This window comes from Nycticebus coucang, chromosome 18 (assembly GCF_027406575.1).
Source record: "Nycticebus coucang isolate mNycCou1 chromosome 18, mNycCou1.pri, whole genome shotgun sequence".
Taxonomy (NCBI): domain Eukaryota; kingdom Metazoa; phylum Chordata; class Mammalia; order Primates; family Lorisidae; genus Nycticebus; species Nycticebus coucang.
Window position 1 is genome coordinate 68,464,642 of NC_069797.1, and position 15,374 is coordinate 68,480,015.

Sequence of the window (15,374 nt, forward strand, 5' to 3'; positions counted from 1 at the left end):
CGATGATTGTTTCCTCTTTGAGTTTGATAGCTTCTAAAAGTCGCCCATCATTACATTCTGTAATAACTCATATCTGACTAGTTTTTATTATTGTTCTTTTAATTTATTTCAGTGTTTGCTCAGCTATATCTTTAGAGAGTTGTCTTTAATTTTTCCAAGTGAATTTATCAATGGGATCTTTTTTAAGCTTTCTTAGGTTTTATTATTAAAGTTATGCCTGCTTATAAAAAGAGCTATTCAATTTTAAAAATATTTTCCACTTAAATATTTAAGTATACTACAACCATGAATCTGAAAGTTATTTAATCTTCATAAGTATTTAACTGAATTCTGTGGCTCCTACCAGTGTTTCAACAAATGTTCTTTTCTTAAATTCTTTATTTTAATTTATTTCTTAAATGGATTAATTTTATATTTTTTATTTAATTATTTATTCTTTTATCAAATCATAACTATGCACATTAGTGCATTTATGGGGTCCAATGTGCTGATTTTTTTCATTTTAATCTCAAGTAGTTCATCTTTCATAGAACTATATTTGTTCCTGAGTGTTTTTTTTCTTTTTCTCCTCCGTTTTTTTTTTTGGGGGGGGGCAGTGGTCAATTGAGTGTTATTTTGGAGCAATTTTAGCTTCATAGCAAAACTGAGTGGAAAGTACAGAACTTCCCCACCTGCCCCCACCCCAACACATGCACAGGCTCCTGGTTATCAACATCCTACACCAGAGAGGGCAGCAGTGGGTACAGTTAATGAACCTGTTGACACATGGTTATCACTCAGGGTCCATAATGTACCTTAGACCCTACTCTTGTTGTACATTCTGTGGGTTTGGACAAATGTATAATGATATGTATCCACCATTCTAGTGTCATACAGAGCAGTTTGAGTGCCCTAAAAATCCTCTGTGCTCCACCTCTCATCCTTCCCTCCCCCAGCCTCTGTAAACCACTGACATTTTTACTGTCTGCATAGTTTTGCCTTCTCCAGATGGGCATGCAGTTGGGACTATGCAGTGTGTAGCAGGCTTTCCAGACTGGCTTCTGTTACTTGTTTCCATGCACTCAGGTTTTTTCCATTGTCTTCTCATGGCTTTGTAGCTCATTTCTTCTTAGCACTCAATAATATTCCCTTGTCTGGATATATAGCATCAGTTCATTACCTTGGGCATCTTGGTTGCTCCAAGTTTTGGCAATCAAGAATAAAGCTGCTATAAACATCCGTGTGTAGGTTTTTAAGTAGACTGTGTGATTTTTTTTAAGGGGCTTTGTAAAGCTTCATTTCCAGAGTTCATATTTCAGTTAAGTCTAATCTTTCCTAGAACTACAACTTGGGTACATTTAATTTCAGAGGAGGATTTCATTTGCCTTCCACAGGCTTGTGATAGCTGACATGCAAAACTATAAGAAATAAATCTGAGAATTTGAAATTTTCTCTTTCATGCTTGATATCTATTTACTTCTTGGATGACTTCATTTTGAAATTTCTTATCTTGATGAGTGATGATCATTCTATAGGAGTTTTTCTTAATTTAGAGGATATTTTCTCTATTATAATTTCATACATAGAATTAAATTATGTTTAAAGAATTATATTATATATATATACCTAATGGGCTCACTACATTAAAATTGATCATTATTTTCTTGGATCAGCTTTATTTTTGCATTTATTTTTTGGATTTCATGGGGGATTATCTTAATTCTTTATTTCATATCTATAATTAGATATTTAGCCGTTTTTTAGAATTCACAATTATTTCAGAAATTATACTGATGATTAGTGTGCTTATGCAGCTCTGAAATCTCTTTTTTCCATTCAAGGTTTCTATCATCATGAAACTAAGCTTTTGTCTTGTTAAATTCATGCTTGTTTTCAAAACTACAGAAAAAGCTCCAGTGGAGATTAATTTGCTCTGCGCCTTTTTTGAATATCGTTGTTTGCTTCTTTGTCATTAGTGCTCCTCTAACTTTGGATATTTTATGTTGCTTTGTGTGTTTGAGAGTTGTCATAGACGATCTTTTAGGTTGAACATTTCTAGCATATGCGGCTCTACTAAGACCGTCTATTTACTCAAATAGATTCATGATTTCTCTCGAACACCTTTGCTTTCTTAGCAATCATCTACTTATCTTTTCCTTCAAGATATTTTGATGTAAGGTGTAGTTTTCCATTAACATCTTTGAAACCTGGGCTGGGTGGGACTTCTGGCTTTATGCGGTTAGTCATGTCCAATGTTTTGATTCACTTTTCACTTTATCTAGTTAATAGGCAGTGCATCTCAAAGGGTGTGCACACTCTTGGTCCTTGGACCACACTCCAGTTCAGAGTCCTGTAAAGTAGCAAGCCTCAGCATCCCTCTCTCCAGGTAAGACATCTCCTCCTAATGGATTTTGTTTACCTTTGCCTAGGATGTCAACTCAGGCACTCTAATACTTCTTTTCAGAGCTAATTGTCAATATTTTATCAACTAACTTTCTTCATTAAAATTGCTTGTCAGGGGCGGAAGTGGAGTTAGTTGTCACTCCACGTCAGTGACTTCTCTCCTTGGCCACCACATTTCTACTTCGGTTTTCTTTATTTTGTTCTACCTAGCTCTACTTGTAAAGATGTTCTCTGTCTGCACATATAACCAAATCAAACTGGTGTAATGTTTAAGTCTCTAAATGCTGACTTATTTTTTCCCACCTGATTTTTCAGTTCTCAAACAAATGATTTTTAGAGATGATTGTGTTATGTATTTCGATGTGTGTTATTTACTAACAGAATGTGAGCTTTCCATCTTCTTCATGGAGTTCACATTTTGTCAATATATTCTTTTTCCATATTTAAGAGCTAGGTCTTGAATTCAAGTTTCATTGTTATTTGTGTAGCCACTTATAATTTTCTTATTTTTAAAAAAATGCCTGTTAAGTCATTGCTGATAATTTAGATGTATTATAAATAATATAGAGCTCAATTTTTTAACTCAAATAAAAAAATCAATGTCTTTCCTTGTTTTATAACTTGCTTTTACTCATTGTGTTTTATCTTACATTCTTCCAAATCTGGGCAGATTTGAAGCATCCTTCAGATAATCCATTGGAATTATCTTACCCTGCTGTAAGTATAACCACTTTGGAAAACTGGTAATATCTACTAAAGCTAACCATAAAGTTGAGTACTTTATGACATAAAAATTCCATTGTTAGGTTTATACCTCAAAGTACTTATATACATTTTCACCAAAATACATACAAAAAAAGTTATGAAAACATTATTTGTTTGCTCCTTCACATGATGAGAAGCCCCTGAAGGGATTTAGCAGGGAGCCAACATGGTCAGCTCTGTGCTCCTAAGACGTTACGCTGTCACCATGTGGAGAATGGAGATGCCCTAGGACCAAACCCTGGATACCTGGGCATCAAGCACCAGCATCCGTGAGGAGGTCACTGTACGCCAAGGATGGCTCCAGGTGACTCACAGGTACTATTCCACCACAGCCTCTCAGAAATCCCTTACTAATAGGTGAAACTATTATGTCTACTTTGCAGGTGATAAAAATGAGGCATAGGGGGATTAATCAGTGTTCACACAGCCTGACAAGGGAAGATTCAGGATTTAACTCAGGGAAGTTTAACTCAGAACAATGTGTGAGGAAAAAGTGACAAGAGTTATAGGGAGAAAAAGGTGAATATGTGGTAAAGAAAGAATATTATTTTTGTGTTTCTCATGAAAAAATTTGCTGAAGATGGGGACAGATAAAGAGCAGAATAAATTAAAATGAATTCAGCCCTTCAGAAATGTCTCCTGCACAGCAGCTGATGATGTCCAGGACTCAGAGGCTTGGGACAGTGGCATCAGAAGTACCAAAGAGAGGCAGAAAGAGTCAATGATGGACTTCTTGAATTTTACATTAAAAAAATCACAAAAAATAAAGATGTATAGCAACAATTTTTTCCCAAGAATAACTCAAAGTGCTGTGGTGAGTTAGTTAGAGCTATTAAACAAAGCAGCTTTCCCACCATCTGGAAGGTGGAAACCACCACTGGGAGACGGGAGGTGATTATGTCAGTGGCCGAGTGCCCATAAATAAAATTCTGAGGGCTACACAATTAAAAGCTGCCATTCTCTCTTAGCGGGTGAGATCCACGAGGCTGTCCTTCCTGAGGTCTCACATTTGTTTAAGAAAAATAGCATTTTCTTTATATCTGGCCATTTATTATTAAAGTGCTTGATTATTTACTAGATCAAGCACAAAAATTAGCTCTACCATTTGCATGTCGATTTATGGCCCTGGGGTGGGGAAGGGACATTGAAAACATATGAAGACTTCATTAATGCTTCTTACGCTGTGGTCAGTGACGCTGCTCATTGCAATGTACGGGGAGAAGCAGGCTGCCAGGGGGATCCAGAAGAGGGCGTGAGTCAGCTAGACATACCCAGCATCCTTCTGAAATTAAATAGAACGTGGTGAGCTGACGTTGTACTTTGTCCAACAAAGTTGTACTTTCTTAACTCAATTACTAAAATAAATGAATTGCGATAACCACTCAAAGCACTTCCCGAGCTCCTAGGTGTAACTTCTTACCCGTGTGCTTTTTCAGTCCTGTGTTGTAGCAACTTGGATATTTTCAACATGTATCCTGATTTACTTACTAAGAAGCAAAGTCAAGAAAGTGATATGAATTGGCGAATGTCCACAGTTAACAATGTGTGAGGCAGGCATGGAACCAGAGCCACTCCCTGGCCTGTGGTTGCCGTACCACATGCGCTGCTGTGTACAGCCGTACTGATGCTTCCATAAATTAACAATGAATGAGTAGGAAGATGTTAGGAAAGAAGAGTAATGTAGCTTGGAGAAAAATGGTCAACATGTGATCCACATAAAGGCATTGATTTAAAAAAAAAAAAAAAACCAAACCCCTGTGCATGTTAAGGAGAACCTTGAGTTTTGCAGCAAGCCTTGCCTATGACCAGTTGTTCTGCCACATCCAAGTCACCTCTACCATGAGTTTTTCAGTCTCCATATTTCTCCCTCCTTGTACCTCTTCCTACAACCTGGCACCCCTCTGAGATCTTATAGCATATGAGAGTTACTTGAATAAAGTCGTAGATGTGGTGAATAAGGCTCTGGAAGAGGAGAAAAGGGCACGAAAGACCCATCTCATATCCCTGCTTGAGGACACCACTGGTGTTTTTCTTGATTTGAAAGGTCTCTGGGGATGGAAAATTCACAATGCGTCTCAACAGCCAGTCTCCTATCCGTGGCTTGGTTCATAAACAATATATTATGTCCACATTTAATTTTACCCACCCACAGTCAGAGTCTGATGCAGCTCAGCCTGAAGGAGACCCACAGAAAGACACTTGGTACCAACTGGGTAGTTTGGGCAGGTGTCCACAGGCAAATATATGAGATGAGTGGCTGCAACAGGTAGTGACCAGGTGGGAGCATTTTAGCACACTCTGATAAATGGTGAAAATCCTCAAGTGGGGTCGGAAGCAAAGCTTTGGGTTATAGCAAGCCTGTGCTTCAGGTTCAAGTAGAATTGCAAGAGAATACCAAGTCCCAGGTAGGGAAACCAGCATTGGCAATTCAAAGACAGAGAATGTATCTACATCTGAGCTCAAGGTCAGCTGGGCTGATGAGTAGCAAATATTTTGTATGTGAGGCAACTCAGGTTGCTTGCTCATTTTTGGGAATGTCCTGTAATTGGTTATGCAGATGATGGACCAGTCCACATGAGTCTAACAGATAATAAAACACATTTGGCACCTCTGCATCCTCCAGTTTCCTCAGCTGTCTGATAATAATAATAGATCTTGAGCATCCCAAATCTGAAATGCTCCCAAATCCAAACATTTTGAGCACCAACATCATGTCACAGTGGAAAATTCCATATTTGACCTCATATAATGGGTTGCAGTCAAAATACAGTGGTACAACATGCAGTTTCTTAAAAATATTTTATTAAAAATACTGTACAAGCTTATCTTCAGTATATTTATATAAGGGATATATGAAATATAAATGAATTTTGTGTTTGGACTTGGCTCCTATCCCGAAGATATCTCATTAGGTATAAGTAAATATTCCAGAATCTGAGAATGTCCAACATTTGAAATACTTCTGGTGCTAAGTATTTTGAATAAAGGATATACAGACTATAATAAGAAAAAGAATAACAACTAACTGAACATCCTGTTTGGGCATTTAAACATGCCAATACATATAAATCTCAAGGTAAATATCTGGTTTTGCCCAAGAGATCTTTGGAGGAAGGAGGACTGTTGAAATGTGGTTTGAAAGGACAGAGTATGATGTGCTTTGGAGAAGATGTGCCAACCCCCTTCACACCCCCAAACACTGGACAGCAGACAGCACCCAAGAAACACACAGCAGTTCTCGTAGCTCTTTCTGAAGAAGCAACAGAGGTTAAAGCAAGGGCAGAAATCGTGGAATGCCCTGGACGAGGGCCACGTGGAAAATGAGCAATGTAGGCTGGAGGAAGCTTGATGGTGTGAGCTTCTCTGCAGCAGCCTGAGGAAACTCTGCTCCCCCACCATGAGTGTGCCCTCATCCCCAGGAGGGACTGGGGTCAGGACACTCACACGGGTCACCTGGGCTGTGGTGACCACGTCAGTAGAGGCCACCAGAGTGGATATAACTAGAGAAAGCACGGATGTCTCCTGGTACCATCTCCACAGGGTGACCTCCACCTCCCATCCTTCTCTCTGCCTCCAGCACCAGCAGTGTTTGACTCAGACGGGAAAGAAAGGGGGGAGTTTCAGAGCTGGAACATTCCCCATACTCCCCATTTTCTACGACAAGGTGTTAGACCCTAAAGGGGAATAAGAAGCAAGTCAGCCCACCTCCACCCATCTTGCGGTGTCACTTAGGCCCTGCCCCACCTGGATATTCTGCTCACAGCATCTGAGCAGGCTGGGAGCTTATTTGAGATAAGAACCGCTCCTGCTTCTAGCTCAGCTGATCCCATGATCTAGTCAAAGCTAAATTTTTTCCATAGAGGCTTCTTTTGATGCATTCCCAGGAAAAATAATGTTAGCAGCAATAATGATAAGAAGCAAGATTTACCGAGCACCGGTGGTTTTTCTGTTTTGTTTTTTTTTTTCTCCCTTTTTTTTCTTTTTATTGTTGGGGATTCATTGAGGGTACAATAAGCCAGGTTATACTGATTGCAATTGTTAGGTAAAGTCCCTCTTGCAATCATGTCTTGCCCCCATAAAGTGTGACACACACCAAGGCCCCACCCACCTCCCTCCTTCCCTCTTTCTGTTCCCCCCCCATAACCATAATTGTCATTAATTGTTCTCATATCAAAATTGAGTACATAGGATTCATGCTTCTCCATTCTTGTGATGCTTTACTAAGAATAATGTCTTCCACTTCCATCCAGGTTAATACGAAGGATGCAAAGTCTCCATTTTTTTTAATGGCTGAATAGTATTCCATGGTATACATATACCACAGTTTGTTAATCCATTCCTGGGTTGGTGGGCATTTAGGCTGTTTCCACATTTTGGCGATTGTAAATTGACCTGCTATAAACAGTCTAGTACAAGTGTCCTTATGACAAAAGGATTTCTTTCCTTCTGGGTAGATGCCCAGTAATGGGATTGCAGGATCAAATGGGAGGTCTAGCTTGAGTGCTTGGAGGTTTCTCCATACTTCCTTCCAGAAAGGTTGTACTAGTTTGCAGTCCCACCAGCAGTGTAAAAGTGTTCCCTTCTCTCCACATCCACACCAGCATCTGCAGTTTTGAGATTTTGTGATGTGGGCCATTCTCACTGGGGTTAGATGATATCTCAGGGTTGTTTTGATTTGCATTTCTCTAATATATAGAGATGATGAACATTTTTTCATGTGTTTGTTAGCCATTCGTCTGTCGTCTTTAGAGAAAGTTCTATTCATGTCTCTTGCCCATTGATATAAGGGATTGTTGGCCTTTTTCATGTGGATTAATTTGAGTTCTCTATAGATCCTAGTTATCAAGCTTTTGTCTGATTGAAAATATGCAAATATCCTTTCCCATTGTGTAGGTTGTCTCTTTGCTTTGGTTATTGTGTCCTTAGCTGTACAGAAGCTTTTCAGTTTAATGAAGTCCCATTTGTTTATTTTTGTTGTTGTTGCAATTGCCATGGCAGTCTTCTTCATGAAGTCTTTCCCCAGGCCAATATCCAGTGTTTTTCCTATGCTTTCTTGGAGGATTTTTATTGTTTCATGCCTTAAGTTTAAGTCCTTTATCCATCTTGAATCAATTTTTGTGAGTGGGGAAAGGTGTGGGTCCAGTTTCAGTCTTTTACATGTAGACATCCAGTTCTCCCAACACCATTTATTGAATAGGGAGTCTTTCCCCCGAGGTATGTTCTTGTTTGGTTTATCAAACATTAGGTGGTTGTAAAATGTTAGTTTCATTTCTTGGTTTTCAATTCGATTCCAAGTGTCTATGTCTCTGTTTTTGTGCCAGTACCATGCTGTCTTGAGCACTATGGCTTTGTAGTACAGACTAAAATCTGGTATGCTGATGCCCCCAGCTTTATTTTTGTTACAGAGAACTGCCTTAGCTATACGGGGTTTTTTCCGGTTCCATACAAAACGCAGAATCATTTTTTCCAAATCTTGAAAGCACGATGTTGGTATTTTGATAGGAATGGCATTGAATAGGTAGATTGCTTTGGGAAGTATAGACATTTTAACAATGTTGATTCTTCCCATCCATGAGCATGGTATGTTCTTCCATTTGTTAATATCCTCTGCTATTTCCTTTCTGAGGATTTCATAGTTTTCTTTATAGAGGTCCTTCACCTCCTTTGTTAGGTATATTCCTAGGTATTTCATTTTCTTTGAGACTATGGTGAAGGGAGTTGTGTCCTTAATTAGCTTCTCATCTTGACTGTTATTGGTGTACACAAAGGCTACTGACTTGTGGACATTGATTTTATATCCTGAAACATTACTGTATTTTTTGATGACTTCTAGAAGTCTTGTGGTTGAGTCTTTGGGGTTCTCTAAGTATAAGATCATGTCATCAGCAAAGAGGGAGAGTTTGACCTCCTCTGCTCCCATTTGGATTCCCTTTATTTCCTTGTCTTGCCTAATTGTATTGGCTAGAACTTCCAGCACTATGTTGAATAGTAAAGGTGACAGAGGACAACCTTGTCTGGTTCCAGTTCTAAGAGGAAAAGCTTTCAGTTTTACTCCATTCAGTAAAATATTGGCTGTGGGTTTGTCATAGATAGCTTCAATCCGTTTTAGAAATGTGCCACCTATGCCTATACTCTTCAGTGTTCTAATTAGAAAAGGATGCTGGATTTTATCAAATGCTTTTTCTGCATCTATTGAGAGGATCATGTGATCTTTATTTTTGCCTCTGTTAATATGGTGGATAACGTTTATAGACTTGCGTATATTAAACCAGCCTTGCATCCTTGGGATGAAGCTTACTTGATCATGATGAATGACTTTTTTGATGATAAGCTGTAATCTATTGGCTAGGATTTTGTTGAGAATTTTTGCGTCTATGTTCATAAGTGAGATTGGTCTGAAATTCTCCTTTTTGTTTGGGTCTTTTCCTGGTTTTGGTATCAGGGTGATGTTTGCTTCATAGAATGTGTTGGGGAAGATTCCTTCTTCCTCAATTTTTGGGAATAATTTCTGCAGTACAGGAATAAGCTCTTCCTTGAAGGTTTGATAGAATTCTGGAGTGAAGCCATCTGGACCAGGGCATTTTTTGGTTGGAAGCTTTTTTATTGTTTCTTTGATCTCAGTGCTTGAAATTGGTCTGTTCAGGAGCTCTATTTCTTCCTGGCTGAGTCTAGGGAGAGGGTGTGATTCCAAATATTGATCCATTTCTTTCACATTGTCAAATTTCTGGGCATAGAGTTTCTGGTAGTATTCAGAGATGATCTCTTGTATCTCTGTGGGATCAGTTGTTATTTCCCCTTTATCATTTCTGATTGAGGTTACTAGAGATTTTACTTTTCTATTCCTCATTAGTCTGGCCAATGGTTTATCTATTTTATTTATTTTTTCAAAAAACCAACTCCTTGTTTCATTAATTTTCTGAATGATTCTTTTGTTTTCAATTTCATTGATCTCCGATTTGATTTTGGATATTTCTTTTCTTCTACTGAGTTTAGGCTTAGATTGTTCTTCTTTTTCCAATTCCATAAGATCTCTTGTGAGATTGTTGATGTGCTCTCTTTCTGTTTTTCGAATGTAGGCATCTAAAATGATGAATTTTCCTCTCAAAACTGCTTTTGCAGTATCCCACAGGTTTTGGTAGCTTGTGTCTTCATTGTTGTTATGCTCAAGGAAGTTAATTATTTCCTGTTTTATTTCTTCCTTCACCCATCTGTTATTCAACAGAAGATTTTTTAGTTTCCATGCCTTTGGGTGGGGTCGAGCGTTTTTGTTAGAGTTGAGTTCCACCTTTAGTGCCTTATGGTCTGAGAAGATACAAGGTAAAATTTCAATTCTTTTGATTCTGTTGATATTTGTTTTGTGTCCCAGGATATGATCAATTTTGGAGAATGTTCCATGGGGTGATGAGAAGAATGTATATTCTTTATCTTTGGGATGGAGTGTTCTATATGTGCCTATGCACAGTTGTTCTAGGGTCTCATTTAAGTCTTTTATATCCTTGTTTAATTTCTGTTTAGAGGATCTGTCCAGCTCTGTAAGAGGTGTGTTAAGGTCCCCTGTTATGATGGTATTATCAGATATCATATTGCTCAGACTGAGTAAGGTCTGTTTCAAGAATCTGGGGGCATTTAAATTGGGTGCATAGATATTTAGAATTGAAATGTCTTCTTGTTGTATTTTTCCCTTGACCAATATAAAGTGACCATCTCTGTCTTTTTTGACTTTAGTTGCTTTAAATCCACATGTATCTGAAAAGAAGATTGCAACTCCTCTTTTCTTCTGAATTCCATTTGCCTGAAAAATTGTCTTCCAACCCTTGACTCGGAGCTTTAATTTGTCTTTTGAAGCCAGGTGTGTTTCTTGCAGACAGCAAATGGATGACTTGTGTTTTTTAATCCAGTCAACCAATCTATGTCTCTTCAGTGGGGAATTCAAGCCATTAACATTTATTGAGATAATTGATAAGTGTGGTAGAATTCTATTCATCTTATTTGGTGAGAGTCCATTGCTTAGTTTTATCTTTTGCATCAGTGTGGAGGTTTGGTTCTGTCCTTTAATTTCTGAGTTCTTACTTTGCTGCTGATCCATTGTGGTGGTCAGTGTGCAGAACAGGTTGAAGTATTTCCTGTAGAGCTGGTCTTGTTGTGGCGAATTTCCTCAATGTTTGTATATCCGTAAATGATTTGATTTCTCCGTCAATTTTGAAGCTTAGCTTAGCAGGGTACAGAATTCTGGGCTAGAAATTGTTCTGTTTAAGTAGATTAAGGGTAGATGACCATTGTCTTCTTGCTTGGAAAGTTTCATTAGAGAAGTCTGCAGTCAATCTGATGGGTTTGCCCCTGTAGGTCAACTGGCGTTTACTCCTGGCAGCTTGCAGAATCTTTTCTTTTGTCTTGACTTTGGACAGGTTCATCACAATGTGTCTTGGAGAAGCTCAGTTAGAGTTGAGGTGACCTGGGGTCCGATATCCCTCTGAAAGCAGTGTGTCAGAATCTTTGGTGATTTTTGGGAAATTTCCTTTTATAATATTCTCTAGTATGGCTTCCATTCCTCTGGGGCATTCTTCTTCCCCTTCTGGAATTCCTATAACTCGTATTTTGGAATGCTTCATAAAGTCCCATAATTCTGACAGTGAACGTTCTGCTTTCTCTCTCTTCTTTTCTGCCTCTTTTACTATCTGAGTTATCTCAAAAACTTTGTCTTCTACCTCTGAAATTCTTTCTTCTGCATGGTCTAACCTGTTGCTGATACTTTCCATTGCATCTTTAAGTTCCCTGATTGACTGTTTCAGTTCCTTCAGCTCTGCTATATCCTTTTTATATTCTTCATATCATTCATCTCTTATTTGATTCTGTTTTTGGATTTCCTTTTGGTTATTTTCCACTTTATTAGCAGTTTCCTTCATTGTTTCCATCGTTTCTTTCATTGTTTTCAACATGTGTATTCTAAATTCCCTTTCTGTCATTCCTAACATTTCTGTATAGGTGGAATCCTCTGCAGTAGCTACCTCATGGTCCCTTGGCGGGGTTGTTCTGGACTGGTTCTTCATGTTGCCTGGAGTTTTCTGCTGATTCTTCCTCATGGGTGATTTCTTTTATCTGTTTCCTTGCCCTAATTTTCCTTTCACTTCCTCTTGCTCTTTAAGTTCTCGTGCCTGTGGACTAAGGGTTACAGGACCAGAAGGGTGAGAAGGTTTAAGAGCAAAAAAGGGATGAAAGAAAGGAGGACCGAGTGATATGAAAAAAAAAAAAAAAGAAAAATAGAGAAAGGAGAGGGGGTGGGTAAAAGGAATATTGACAAAAAGAAGAGAGGCACAGAAAGAGGGAGACAGAGCAATATAAGTGTACAGTAGGGTACTTTGATACAACCTTAAAAAAAAAACCACCTTCTGGGGGTGCACAGTGGGGTGGTTCCCTTGAGGTCAGCAGCTCTTTGCTAACCTGATCAGACACAGTACCCCACCTCCACCAAGTAGAGAGGAAAGACAAAAATGCTATAAATCAAACCAAAACAAGCAAACAGAAAACTTTACGGGATAAAATTGGCTGGAAAAACCAAATAATAGTGGTAGAAACACTAACAAAAATGAAGTTCTAATTATTGAAATAGGCAGCAATAGGAAATTATAATTAAACTAGAAAAATTGAGAAAGAAAAACGATCTGTATGGAAAAGGTTGAACTTAAAAAACAAGACAACAATCCACAATATCAAAATAAACAAAAAAACCAACCAAACCAAAAAAAAAAAAAAAAAAAAACACAACCAAAAACAAAGCAGTATGTATATGTTATTGAATATTGTCTGGGCAACACGTGGTCTTCTGGGGTATGAGATGTTAATCACAGTTCTGATACGACTGGAGGCTGCTAGTTTCTCAAACCTCAGCAGGTAGACACCCTAAATCTCTCTTCAGCCCACTTAAAAGGCACTTTGAACTTGTTCACTTACTGAGTAGAAGCTTTCTCAGGGAAGTGCTTGTCGCTGGAATCACTGCTGAAGTGGCTATCCACTTACCCTGTGTGTCAAAACTGGTCTCCCTCTGCCCCCGAGGGTTAGGGCTGCAAGGCGGCTCAGACCCCGCCCTTAGGCTACTTGGTCGCTGGGTTACCAGCTCCCACCCAATTCCAGCTCTGCGACCCTGAGGGCGGAGCTTGCCGGGGCAGATCGCTCACAATGTCTGCCTGTGACCCAGAGCCAAACACTATTAGCTCCATCTGGCTCAGCGGCTCAGACTGGGGCCCTAGACAAAGGCCAAAGTTCTCCGCACTCCCGCTCAGGCTCTCCCCAAGGCAGTTCAGCTGAGTGCCAAGTCCAAAGACACCAAAACGGTTCACAGGTAAGGCCTTTCTGGTTTGCAGTCTCGCTGCTACTGAACTTACAGTTGCGGGCGGGTTTAGACGGATTGAACACACATGACCACTTGCCGGTTTTCCAGTTTTAGTCCTCCTCTTGGGGTTCAGAAGTCTCTCACTGACTCCCTGTATCCTCTCAGGGGTGATGATGGGCAGATCCCACCAGCCAGAGATGCCTGGAGTCCTATATCCCCAGACTCACGGTGCCCAGATGCAAGGAAGCTGTTACTCGGCTGCCATCTTGCTCCACCTCTCCGGCACTTTATGATTTTTTAAACATAGTGACCACATCTTCATCAGTATCGAGTTACCCAATTTTATTACAGAAAGGAAACCAGAAAAAAATTCTCATTCTAAACTAAACCATTAAATCCATCTTCTCTATTTTTACATGCAGTGTATTGAACATTTCTGTTGAAAAATAAATATATCTGGTGTAGATTAGCAACATTAAAACTGTGCTGTTTTCCTACTCAACATTGTCTACCATTCTCTTCAAGGCTGCGCAGCACCCACCAAGGACTCTTCTGCGCATTGCACGATCTTGTTTAACATTGAGAATAATATCACAGAGTGTGAAGGACAAATTCAAGATTCAAACTATTGCTTTCTGATTCCAGAACTCACACTTTTACCACAATCTTTCTTTAACACATCACTGGGTTAACCTCATTAAAAAATTGTGCTATTATGGGTGGCACCTGTGGCTCAAAGGAGTAGAGTGTTGGTCCCCTATGCCGAGGTGGCAGGTTCAAGCCCAGCCCTGGCAAAAAAAAAAAAAAAAAAAAAATTCTTCCATTATTGATGATTGAAACCATGGTTTTCTAACTTGCATTTACTGTCCCCTCAGGCCATAACACTTCCCAAAGTTTTATCACCTGATATCTAATATTGAGTTTTACTTTTAAGCACTAGGTAAAGCACTTTAAATATTCCTCTTTCTTTTAACCCTTATGACTCATAAGATATTATTACCAATCTTCTACAGAAAAGAAAGCTGAGGTTTAAAGAGTTAAACTAATTTTTCTAATTTTTCTACATCTCAGCTACAAAATGCTGAGATGGAAAAGATGCGTGGCTTTCTGACTCCCAGGCCTGGATTCTCACGACTCTGCTGCGTCGCCTCCACTTGAGACGTCTCGGTATAGAAAGAGAGAGCATAACAGGAGCCATTTTTTGGTCTAATGAAAGTAATGACTCATTCAACCTTGAGTCAAAATCAGCCACAACTTCTAACATAAGGTATCTTAAAACATACATTCTATTGAACACTGGAAACTTCAATTTTTTGTATATTTGAGTTCACCCACACGTGGTGACTAGCACCTGAGATCATCAGCTGTATTGTTAGTGTCCTGAGGGCTGGAAGACACCTGCAGGACAGGCTTTAAGTCGAAGAGGTATGAAAAGTGTTGTTTAGTGATTACTAAGCCTATATGTTCATCCGCGCCATTCATTTATAATGAACTGCTTTATGAAAGAAGAAAGTTTAAACATAGTACTTTCTAGGCCTGAGCATCCAAGCAGCTGAGACAGTCTGTTGATTCACACTACACGAGGGATTGTAGTCATGCCATTACCAGAATGTCAACTCACGAAGTCCCATCACTGTCATCAGCGACTTGATGTATTGTCTTTCTTGTGCAACATTAACTGAGGCATAGTATATAAATGCAGAAAAAGACAAAACACAGAAGAAAATCAAAACATCAGTCGCAACTCCTCCTTGGGCAATAAAAGGAAACATCTTCATATTTATACCAGTAACTGACATCAGCTGTTCCATCACTGAATGATTTGTTGTAATCTAAAGAAAAATATCAATGAACAAATGGTTATCCGTGATCTAATTATAACATGAGGCTTTTTTCCTAA